Below are 12,641 nucleotides of genomic sequence, written 5' to 3' on the forward strand. Positions count from 1 at the left end.
CATGGTGACAGGTGGAGGACGGGGTCCAGGACCTGTGGTAACGGGTGGAGGACGGGGTCCAGGACCTGTGGTAACGGGTGGAGGACGGGGTCCAGGACCTGTGGTAACGGGTGGAGGACGGGGTCCAGGACCTGTGGTGACGATTGGTGGTGACTCCCATTCAGACGGTGATGCCAGTGGAAAAGAGTGTAATAAGGTTGACTCAGGCAATTCTTCCTCCCGTCGCCGGAGACGTAAAAGAGCCAAAGGGGCTGAACCGGTTGTTCCGTGTGAGGAATTGACGGAAGATGCTGAGGACCTGGGGTGTATGAAGTACTCTGAAGTCCCAGGGAAAAGGGACGAACCTAATGATGTCACCGCTGAGACCCAAGAGAGGGCCGACCCTGACAGTGCAGAGTCTGAGGGTACAGAAGTGGAGGAGGCCACCAAGGAGGTGGTGCCTGAAGTAAATACCTCCTCAAGTGATGGATGTCCCACCAGTCTAGAGGATGGGAGAAGCGAAATAGAATTGGTTATAGAGACGGTGAAAGACCATCTTGAACGAGAAAGGGTCCTGAGACAAGTGGCTGAGCACAGGATGGATGAGCTGGAGAAGGAAGTCTCTGAGCTCAGAGGTCACCTGTTCACATGGCAAAGTATGTATAAGACCCTAAAGGAAGACATTGTAGTGCTCAGAGAAGCACTAAAAGGCCCTCTGCAAGAGGAAGAGGTGGTGGTCGCAGACTTCCCGTGCCCGTACCAGAGTGGTAACGAGGTGAAGCTGCTAATGCCCGTCTTGACCAGGGGTCTGGAAGAGGGTAAAGCTGAAGAGGAGTTGGCGCTAAAAGCAGAACAAGATAGTCACCCGGTTGTGACAGGTGTCTTGATGGAAAGGTCCATGGCAAAGCAGGAGCCATCCATTCCTGAAGAAAGTGAGACTCCGCTCTTCAAGTGCGTGATAGATGTACCCGAAGAGGCGCAAGATGCATGTACCTGTGAGGGTGTGCATGAGGCCTTTAAAAGGGCAGTAGAAGCGTGTAGTGTGCACTGGGCACTGGAGACGAAGCAGTTGGTGATACTGTCGACTAAGGAAGTCACAGTGAAGAGGGTGGCTGTCCTGAAAGACATGCACCTACAGTGCCTCCACACGAAACGGATGATCGTGTTGAGAAATGAGGAAGCTGCTCGACGTCTGAAGCTTGCGAGAGAAGCTCAAAGTCGGCTAGGCCTTGTGGAAGAAGTGATCCATGTGCCCAAGGCTCTGGTGGCGAGGCTCGTCGGAAGACTTGGGAGAGTGATGCAGGAGATAGTGAATAAATCCGGTGTGAAGAGACTAAGGATTCCGGCAGATGACAAGGCCCAGGACGTGGGTGAAGATGGGATGGTACCATTCCTTATTGTCGGGTCCGTGGAGAGCATTGAGAATATCCGGATGCTGCTGGGGTATCGCGTGGCGTACCTAAAAGAAATCGTGCAGCTAAAACGTGAAAGGGAACAGATCCATAAAGAGCTGCAGAAAATGGGAAACAGGTGGCCGCCAGCATCATCTCACGGGTTAGAGAGGCGAAGAGGTTCGCTAAGGGCTGAAGGTCCTCAAGATGAAACTAACAGAAGATATAAATACCGTGGAAGAAATGGCCAGCAGAGAGGTTACAGAAAGAGGCCTGATGAAAGAGATAAAAGTAGTGTCGTCTCAGTTAGCTCAGGCCTGAGTGACTTAGGTGGGAGACCCGGTAGCGGACGTGTTGACAAAGAGTCAAACCAGACAGGTCATATGGGTGCAAGGGGATTGCGACGCCAGATTGACCGTGATGCCCAAACCCGACTGAGTGGGCCCTTTCGGCTGGTAGGGCAAGGTGACTTGCGTACCCGGTCTCGGGTCCCCAAGTGTGTGACAGGTGTTCAACCCCATAAGTTTGAACAGAGGGGGGGGATATGTGATACAGTGACCCCTGTAACAGGTAGGGGGCACTGCATGGTTTCCCCAGTATGCGCACGGACTCGTATTGAGGCTGTGAGAATCCATGGCAGTTGTATGCGTGGATGTAATTATGAGACAGTGTCCGGCATGGTGGTTAATGGGAGGTATGTGTCGCAGAGGAGGTCCTCTGTACTATAAGTAGTCTCCCTTGATGTGGGGTCTGGCGACCCCACATTCCACACCACTGTGTGAGGGCACTCACTGTACCTTGTTCCTTGCAGGATTATGAGGACCTGCAGTGATGTCAGGATCACATGACCAGCCCATGTGATCCATTACTGTGGGCGTGGTAACAGGTACATAGTGTGGCCAGGGTGTGGGTCACATGGTCTCCCTGAGGGCCCGGTGTACGGGCTGTGTATGTTCCTGTGTTGGAAGCCTGGGAGGAGGCTTCCTGGAAAGCGTGTGCTGGCGTGGGAGGTCCTGGGAGGAGGACCGGATCCCTGAGCCGCGCACAGTGGAACTTGGGGAAGCTACAGTCCTCCGGAGGGTCTGGACTAACGAAGTTATGCCATAAAGGCAAGTTGGGGATTCCCGTGAGGCAGCTTCCCCAGAGGACTGACAAGGAGTCAGCAGTTGGAGCAGGAGCTCCCATAAGGTACCTCCACGAATGGTTGGTGCTTGTAACGTACTGTGTGATGTTAGCTGGGAGGGAGCAGCCCCCTCAGTTGTTAGTTTAGTAACACATTGGTTGAGTTAGTGCCGGACAGGCTAGGGTTTATTTTTATGTTTTGTTTTGTTGCTTTCACATTAATAAACCTGACCTGAGGTCAGCTTACTCGAAACCTGCTGTACGCCTTGGAGTTCAATGCGCAAACCACGTGACCTTTGACCCCAGCAAAGGCGATCCCGGAGTGTGTTGTCACATGCCCCACTGTAAATAATCATATAACACCATTATTGATTAATTATATAAACAACATAGATTACAGTATAATAAATATCCCTTGATACAGTGCCAATATATTTAAATAAACACAACCAACATAGTGACATATAAAATTTGCACATATTATACCCAAAAAACAAGTATATTCCAAAATCCCATAACATAACCATATAAATACAATACCCATATATAACCAGACCCCAATAAGTATCTACTCCCTACTTTATTAGTCATATGCAATAAAACAACACAAACATAAATAAACTACATAATAAAATAGTCCATGGCGGATGTATCCGTGGAACCGGACCCAATCATGTTCTGCAGCGGACTAGGACAAAAAAAAGTAGGACTACTGGATAAGCCGTCTCTAACTAATAAAACAGACAAAACTACGGTAAATGTTAAAACCAACAAAAACACACATAATTAAAAACAGAATAAGCTGTTAATAAGTGGAGAATATTGATCATTCATAAAAATGCAGAAAAACCCATAGTCTCATGGACGCCTTTTGGAACCATGGTGCTCAACAAGTAGATCCAGCGACTCTCTTTCTGTGCCACAATTCTGCCAAGGTTACCTCCCCTAAAACCCAAGTCTACCTGATCTATGGCTTGAATTTTCAGTCCACTAGGGTCACAATTATGGTATAGTTTAAAATGCCGTGGCAAAGTCTTTAATCCATTTGTATCTTCCATAATCGGGGCTTTCTCAATGTCTCTTATGTGTTCTCTAGTTCTAATTTTTAGCTCTCTGGTAGTCATCTCTACATACACTTTCCCACAGGGACATTGGGCATGGTATACGACACTCTTTGAGGAACATGTGAGCCTTCTCTCGGCGTCCGGTTGGCGCATGCGCAGATCAGGAGCTTCCCCGTGATTTCCTGCCTCGCTCACTATGGTAACGCATAGCGTCCTTACACTTGCGTTCCAGATGCGAAGAGCAGGAAGTCTCTTTTTACAAAGGAGGAAGTCCAGGGATCGGCGCATGCGCAGTATACCACCGGTAATGCCGATATCAGAATCAGCTGTGCACGGGGTATATATGAGCGGCTAGTTTGTCTAACAGCACACATGCCCCCTATCGAGGAAGCCATTACGGCGAAACGGCGCTGTCGGGGTTTTTAAGGGTGCAGACACCGGGACTACACTTTAAGTGAGTAAATACGGTTTAGTTTACATATGGACAAGTAGTTATGTATAGGCACCTTTTTGCACTATGCACTTTTATATTTAAATCATCCTATTGTTTGCAACAGGGAGAAAGGTTTTAACACTTTAGCCTTTTCTATATAATTTTCTGTTTGCATTGGAGATATATACAATGGATTAGGTGTGCCACTTGGATATGTCCAATAATTGTTCCTGGTTGCTGTATCACCCTCATTTGTTCAAGTGACTTTCCCTTGTTTTATTTTTAAATATTTATACATTAAATAAATTATTTTATCAATGTGTTAATTTTGTTTATCCTCTTAATTCCTCTTTTATATTATTTATATGGAGGATGTGATTAATCACCAGATAGTGACCTGGGGATAGGTGTGGTCTGAGCAAGAAATGAAACTCAGCTCTCTACAAAGAAGATAATTACTGTGCAGACTTCATTTCTGCAAGGAGCCAGGAGTCAGCTTGCAAGGAGCCATGAGCTCTCCATATGTAAGGTAAGGACATAGACATAGGAAGAACAAACTGTGCAAAGTGAAGTGAATGATACCTGGGAATATCAGTAGGAGGAATGGTGGGGTGCAGGAAATATTCCTATTGTTTTCCACTTAGTGGTTCCTATGTTGATGTAACTACTGTAGTTTCTACTTATGAAAGGAGCCAAATACACAGCAGTAAAAATGCAAATTATGGTCTACAATCAAGCTGAGGAATAGGGTAGCCAATGCTTGGCTTTTCTGATGTGTATGCAGATGCACCTAACAATTTGCAGAAGTTGCAGTAAGTTTCACATGACACTCTGTGCTTGGCATATGCTTGTGGAGGTTTACCGGAAACAACTCACAGGTAATAGAATAATATGGTATAAACTATCAGCTATATGCCAGAAAAAATACCCTTCTAATAAAATCCAAATCTTTATCGGTATACATTAAAATACCCCATGTTAAAAGATTATTAAATGATGTGTAGATAAAAAATGTAAATAAATGTAAATAATCCTTCTAGTAGGATCAATTAGATCCCAATAAATTACACAGTTTTGTCGCAGGAATAAGGTGAGTCCCAATCAATAGTTGATAGGAGACCACCCCTTAGAATCAATATAAGGGGAGGGCAATATACTTGTACAAAAAAAGGACACTATATAAAATACTGTATATCCCTATCAGCTCTTAATAAGAATCTTTTCCCTGCCTAACCGCAGAGGTTGGCATTTTAATTTCGATATGTCGCTCTCGCTCCCTAGTGGCTCACCCCCTATAATGGCCCATAACCATCAACAGTTAATAGATAAAGAGAGTCATAGAGGACTTAAGCTATAATAATGCAATGACTTCGCTTTAATTGCTGTTCTGCACACAGCCCATGAGGTGGTTTGGAGATTGATCATCCCACTTCCAAGAAGCCCCCATCTATCTAGATCTGAAGTCGCAGTCCCAACTTTTTTTTTTTCCTCTTTTGATAATAAGGGTACCTCAGTGGTCAAAGTTCAAATGCTGGCACAAACGTCCATCATACTAGCCAAAGGATAGCGCTTTCCACAGCGAATATCCCCATTATGAGCTCACCTTGTGCTACCTTTTTTAAGCACTTATCACACAGCAATCCATCTGAGACCGAAATGTCACAAATCTGTTGGGATTGCTTTACTTTGATGAAGATATTCTATGTCATAAAGAGTGCCAGATTTGAAGTTTGTATTATCACTCCGACCAAGTCACACAGTGCAAGTGTAAGGGGGTGGCAGGTCACCTCAGTTGTGCCCTCCTCTCCTTTCGTGTGACCCCCTGTGCACTTTATGTACCGTGATGTACTGTATGTGTTTTTGTATTAATTGCTCCGTTTGTGCAACACTGTAGCATGAGCATGGTATTGTGATGTTCCCCTTTAAAGGGCACCTGTCACCCCGTTTTTTCCGTATGAGATAAAAATACTGTTAAATAGGGCCTGAGCTGTGCATTACAATAGTGTATTTTGTGGACCCCGATTCCCCACCTATGCTGCCGAAATACGTTATCAAAGTAGTCGTTTTCGCCTGTCAATCAGGCTGGTCTGGTCAGATGGGCGTGGTGTCTTCCCCCAGATCTTGCTTAGTTTTCCGTTGGTGGCGTAGTGGTTTGCGCATGCCCAAGTCCAGAATCCACTGCACAGGGGAGGGAAAAGAGCGCGATCTGCGCTATTCCCCTGGTGATCGATGGGGGCGGCCATCTTCCTGTGGCCGCGCGTGCGCAGATGGAGCGCTCTGCTGCCCGGGGCTTCAGGAAAATGGCCGTGGGATGCCACGCGTGCACAAATGGAGATCGCGGCGGCCATTTTCCTGAAGCAGAGTTCGCATCTCTGCTTCAGGAAAATGGCCGCCGCGATCTCCATCTGCCCCGCGCAGCAGATCGCTAAATCTGCGCACGCGCGGCCACAGGAAGATGGCCGCCCCCACCGATCACCAGGGGAATAGCGCAGATCGCGCTCTTTTCCCTCCCCTGTGCAGTGGATTCTGGACTTGGGCATGTGCAAACCACTACGCCACCAACGGAAAACTAAGCAAGATCTGGGGGAAGACACCACGCCCATCTGACCAGACCAGCCTGATTGACAGGCGAAAACGGCTACTTTGGTAACGTATTTCGGCAGCATAGGTGGGGAATCGGGGTCCACAAAATACACTATTGTAATGCACAGCTAAGGCCCTATTTAACAGTATTTTTATCTCATACAGATAAAACGGGGTGACAGGTTCCCTTTAATGCCTGTATATAGTTAAGGACAGAATTAGTTAATTAAGGGGGCTGGACTTGCAGCCTCAAGAGAGAGGAAGCTGCTGCTTCCTGATCAGAAAAGCTCGGGTATGTTGTCCAGGGCAGATGTGTGCTACAGAAGGGGCATTGCCAGACTCCCGGATGGGAGAGATCTGCTGCATCGGACCAAGGAGTTATAAAGGGGTCTCAGGCGCCCAGATGCCAGCAATTGGATGACTGCGAATTTCGGCCACTGTGGATGTAGTGAGTACAGCCACATCACGTGTCAGGGAAAAAGCAGGAAGCCAGTGTTGAAATTGTCTTTTTGTCCATCCTTCATCGTTTGTTCAATAAAAGTTCCTTTTTCCTGTTGGAGTACAGCTGACTTCCAGACCCTTATTTGCCTGGACTGCTGTGACCAGAGGAAGAGAAGGTAATCTGTGGGGAAAAGATGTGTTGGTCCCGTCTATCTATGTGCAAGGGACCGGGGTGGTCACTGACCATTTGCTCAGTAGACTCTGTCTGAGAACTGTACCTTTAAATAACTCGGTGTGATGCAGCGGTAGGACCATACACAGTGAAACGGCAGTGACCCAAGCAAGTTCAAACAAAACGTTCTTTTATTGTGTTACTTCACACAGTCAATATAGTATACAGCTTCTTCATACAGTCCATTAATAATGCATGGCTATATGATGCAGTCAATACTCAGGCCGAACTTCCCTCTGTCCAGTTTCCCTGGGTGACTGCACGCCGGTAACAAGTCTCTGTACTCACTCAGCGCACTGCACTCTTTATCCTCTGGAGTGCAGCCGGGTACACATAAGACAGCCCAAGACGCAGGGTGTCAGTCTCTCTGGTTCCTTTAGCCTCTATGCTGCTCCACACAGAGAGAGCTCTGCAGACAACTGCCCTGTCTGCTTCCAAGAAATCACTGACACCTCCCCCATTACTACATGGCTTTTTAATCAGTCACTGCTTCACTATTCTAATTACAGCCACACCTGTCTGTAGTACGCCCTCATGGCCTCACTACGCTTTCATGCACATTCTGCAGAGCACATACAGCGCCCCCTAGCTGTACCAGGGGTCACTGCCTCACATCGGCCACAACTACTCCCCAGTTGCCCTTATTACACAGATACAAAATAATATTTACATCCAGGCACTTACCACTGACGTCCCATCTAATTAGGGCTGCTTTCTCTTGTTATCTCTCCATCTGGTCAAGCCCTCAGGTCGACATCTCCTAGCCTCGACTCATCTTGTCACGATGGTCGATGCAGCCCTAACAATAACAAGATCACATATATTGTATTCATACTTGTGTTTTCCTCGCACTGTGCCCCTGAATACAGATATGTACCCAACCATTAACATACTAATAGCCACACACCAAGCAAAATATTGAGTGCTAAACAGCACTGTGTCCCCCATTAACTATCTTCCCTGGCACCCAATAATATAAATTATTCAGTCTGTGATGCTCCCCAATTAACTGTAAGGCTATGTGCACGTTAAAAATATGCAAGGTTTTATAGTACAGGAAAAGTAAATAAGATCCCTGATTTGCAGCAGATTAAAATCTGCATAATGTAAAATCTTGCAGCGTATTTCACTCATACTAATGGAGGAAAATAAGTGACAAAAGCATGTCAAAAACGTGGAAAAAATATATATTTTACGCAGCATTCTTCCTGCCAACATATTAGGATATGCAGCAGAATTTTCTCCTGAAAATCCTGAACATCTGCACATAGCCTTATTCCCTGTCCTGTGTCCCTCTGTTCATTATAGGTTCACGATAGCATCATAATGAATTTGGGGGTGGGAGAATACATTATCAGGTACTGAGCATTCTCCACCACCTTCCAATTTCATTGCAAGTCCCTGACAGCGTCTTCTCCCACCTTACAATTCATTATAAATTGTCATATGTGCAGCGCCCCAGAGTCCTGGTCGTTGCAGTACTGTGGCTCCGCCACTATGGGGAGCTATGGTGCGTCCGATGGCACTGAAGGAGTTCATCTGATCAGGTATCACAGACACCAATACATTTCACAGCCGGGCCTCCGGGGGGAGCTAAGGGTGCTATTCATTAGGCCACTCCCCACCATAGTGGGTAAACCGGGGGTCAGGCAGGAAGTTAGATCAGAAAGCTGACTGGATTGGACGAAGCAACACCTAGTGGCAGAGGGTGTTGTGGAGGAAGAGACAGTAGGGTCTCTGTCAGGGGTGGGATCCTGACAGAGGCTTGGCATTGGAAAGAACGTAACGGGTCCGCGCCAGCTCCGGGAAGCGGCGGGGCCCAAGAAAGGACTAGAAGCGAGATAGATTGTGCTGAGTGAGAAACGAGATCAAGCAATAGGAGAATTCCAGTAGGGGTCGTGCTGTAAGACCGGAGCAACACCCTGCTGAGGCGCACTGCCGGTGGCCGGAACGCCGAGGGAGTATTATAACATTCTGCTTCAAGCAATACTCTAAACAGCGGCAGGACAGTCAGTTTAAGGCGGGCTGTCTAACACAAATCACCTATGAAGTCTTGGGAGGCAATTGCGGGAGAGGGGCGTCTCTAGGGTCCCGGAAGAACTCCAGGCCTATCCGACAAACGGGTGCCGTTCTAACTGTAACATCAGGAAGGGACGGAAGATTAGAAGAACATCATTTAATCGAGTTGTGAGGGAACTTAAGAAACAGACACAACGGTTGTGGGGTACTTTCCGTAAGCACAGCAGGGAAGGACTACAACACATAGCGCTAAGAAGGAAGGCACAGATTTCCACCTGTGAAGAGAACTCTGGAGGTGCCATTGGACCGGCCGGACTTGCGCAGCCTGGTGAACCGTATTCTGGACTGAGGACTCAGAGATCTCCAGTAAAGAGGTAAAGAGACTGCAACCTGGTGTCCTCGTTATTTACCGCGACCTGCACCTCACAACTGCACCGTTACGACACTACTTATTTCACCGGACGTCCCCCACTGACAGACAGGGCCACGGACCGGGTCTAGCCACCGTGACAACTCCAAGACTGAGACCTAGAGGCCCGGCTCCGGGTACCCCTTGGCCCTGCGGCGGTGTGGGGGCGCTCCACATTTTGGCATCACGAACAGGATCTACTTAAGCCTGAAGAATCAGGTCATGTGTGCCTAGGAACTGTGATTTACTGTGCTTGGACTGTACTTTATTGCAAGGACTGTGCTGCGCCAGTTGCCGCCAAAATCCGCCGCCATTGCAACGCTGAGGAGAGCGCAGGAAGAGAAGAGGGGCGTGAAGTGGGCGTAGGCAAGCTGGAGAGCGCGAACAGCAATGGCCGCCCAGTCTAAATATTTCTGTGTCCTGAGGACGTGCCCGTCAACAGCCGAGGTCCGCCTCCTGATCCTGGTCGGAGGGTGGAGACCATGGGGACGGGGCCGCCCACGGAAGAGACCGCGGGAAGAAGACGCGGAAAAGAAGACAAAGATGGCGGCACCAGGAGCACCACGCGGGGCTGACCCGGTCCGGCCTGAGGCTGCACAATCTGAGATAGCCCCAGAAACACCAACGCTGCGGGGTCTGACCCTCACAGGGTCACCGATGGGCCGACCCCCTTTGCCGCTGTCTGAAGAATGTGTGGCTGCAGCCGAGGCCCGACAGCTAGCCCGCCGGCTGAAGGCCGATGCCTGCGTACTTACCCGGCTAGGCCAGCCCACAGAGATCAGGTTGTCTCCTGTTGCTTCTCACCTGGCCGCGGCTGAAGGTACGCTACAAACGCCGGGCCTGAAGATCATGCCGGACGCCGAACATCTACGGCGTCTGATGGCAGCATGGCGGAGCCGGCCCCAGCCTGCAGAGCAGATTAACTTAGTTAGTGCTCCGGAGATCCCGCCATCGCACTGGGGTGTTGTGGTGGCCTTTAATCCTCAGTATGGAAGAGGAGTGATCCAGGAGATCGGGGAGCCGATACAGGTCCGCGTAGACCGGGAGGAGGTGGAGCCTTGTAGCGGGAGGATCGCTCGCGATCTGGAGCCAGGTGATGCCGTCACCTACACCCGATGGAGGAGGGCTACGGGAGAGGCTGGCTGGATGGCGCGAGGCGTGCAGCGATGCATTGCCCTCCAGGCTGCTGCCGGAACACCAGAAGGGGATGATCCCGTGGGGAAAGCAGCGGAGCCCGGCCCCGCGGAACCACGAGAAACCCAGCCTCGCCGTGCCCCGGAGGGACGTGTGCGCCTGCCAGTAAGAAGGACCTCCCGGCGAGGGATTTTATCACTGCTGGGACCGGAACGGCGCCCTGGCTCACCCGAGCAATCTGTTGGCCTGGTGAGACCGGATAGGAGACCACCTTCCGCTTCACCACAGTAAGATTTTACTGTTTCTCTTAACTGTAAATAGTTACTGTACTGCTGCTACAACCCGTTCAGGGTTAACCCCTTTTTATGGATCCCTTTGTTGACCCGGGATCCCTATTGTTTTGTTTGTGTCTTTTCAAAAAGTTTTTGCACAAGTTTTAAAAAACTGAGAAATCATGAACAGTGCATGATCCGAACTCTTTTGTATATAGTTTGCACCTTATTAAAGGCGCTCCCTACTGGTTTTACTTAAACAAGGACTCTTTGCGAAGATACCGCACTGGAGGAACCTTTGATGAGTATGGACTGGTAGCTTGAGAAGATGTGCTACCTCACAGAGATTTGGTCCCCTCTTAAAGGGGATGTTCATTTGTTGCACGTAAATGGTGATATTGCTTTAAGACCGGTAGCAATAATGTCAATGGAAGAAAATGATGATGATATTTACATGTAAAAGTAATATGTATGCCGTTAGTTAATTGTAAAAGAATGCTGATAATGTTCTCTGAAAGAAAAAGTAAAAGGAAGTAATGAGAAAGTTTAATGTTGTGAAAAGAAGATAGTTGATAAGAAAAAAAGGGGGGGGGTAGAAGGTAAACCCTGCGTTCCCCATCGAAAGTTAGTAATGTGTTACTAAGGACAGAAAGTGAACCTGTAGGGGTTAGTGAGTGAGTCCTTATAGGAGCCAAGTAGAGCCAGCTCGGTGTTCTCGAACTGAAAGAAAAGTTATGTTCTATACTGTGTATAGTAGTTGAAAAGGCAGTAGGCCCTGGCTGAACGGGGCGGTCCTGTAACAGAAAGGAGAGGCAGTAGGTCTGGTGCCGATAGGACAGGCGGTCCTGCAGATCCAAAGTAGGAGAATGAAAAAGTTAAAGTGCCTTATAATGTGATTATAGGAAGGTCTTTAGTGGATTTAGAGTGTGAGTCCTTAAAGGCAATGTTAAATTATTGTTCAACAATTTTGCACTTAAGTAGAATGCCCGGTTGGGTAACAAAAGTTAATTATAGCATGTTGCTATGATATTTTTGCCATGTTTGTAACGTTCAAGTGTCCTTACCTCCCATAAAGGGAAGCCTGTTCAAGTATACTTATTATTATTACACTCAACAAAATTGTATGTCTTTTTGCTAACTTGTATTGTTGTTTTCTTCCCAGTCCCGGAGTACTGTGTTTAACCAGGGGGGAGTGCAGCACCCCAGAGTCCTGGTCGTTGCAGTACTGTGGCTCCGCCACTATGGGGAGCCATGGTGCGTCCGATGGCACTGAAGGAGTTCATCTGATCAGGTATCACAGACACCAATACATTTCACAGCAGGGCCTCCGGGGGGAGCTAAGGGTGCTATTCATTAGGCCACTCCCCACCATAGTGGGTAAACCGGGGGTCAGGCAGGAAGTTAGATCAGAAAGCTGACTGGATTGGACGAAGCAACACCTAGTGGCAGAGGGTGTTGTGGAGGAAGAGACAGTAGGGTCTCTGTCAGGGGTGGGATCCTGACAGAGGCTTGGCATTGGAAAGAACGTAACGGGTCCGCGCCAGCTCCGGGAAGCGGCGGGG

At 48.4% G+C, this 12,641-nt stretch overlaps 1 protein-coding gene across 1 annotated transcript in view; it reads left to right on the forward strand.

Moving 5' to 3' along the window:
* Positions 1-4,444: 4,444 nt before the first annotated feature.
* LOC143782306 (NFX1-type zinc finger-containing protein 1-like) overlaps positions 4,445-12,641 on the forward strand; it is a 390,131-nt gene continuing 381,934 nt past the window's right edge. Inside the window, exon 1 of the mRNA XM_077269621.1 lies at positions 4,445-4,518. The gene's annotated coding sequence lies outside the window, so the exon portion shown is untranslated. The remainder of the gene's footprint in view (positions 4,519-12,641) is intronic.

Source organism: Ranitomeya variabilis, chromosome 6 (assembly GCF_051348905.1).
Source record: "Ranitomeya variabilis isolate aRanVar5 chromosome 6, aRanVar5.hap1, whole genome shotgun sequence".
NCBI lineage: Eukaryota > Metazoa > Chordata > Amphibia > Anura > Dendrobatidae > Ranitomeya > Ranitomeya variabilis.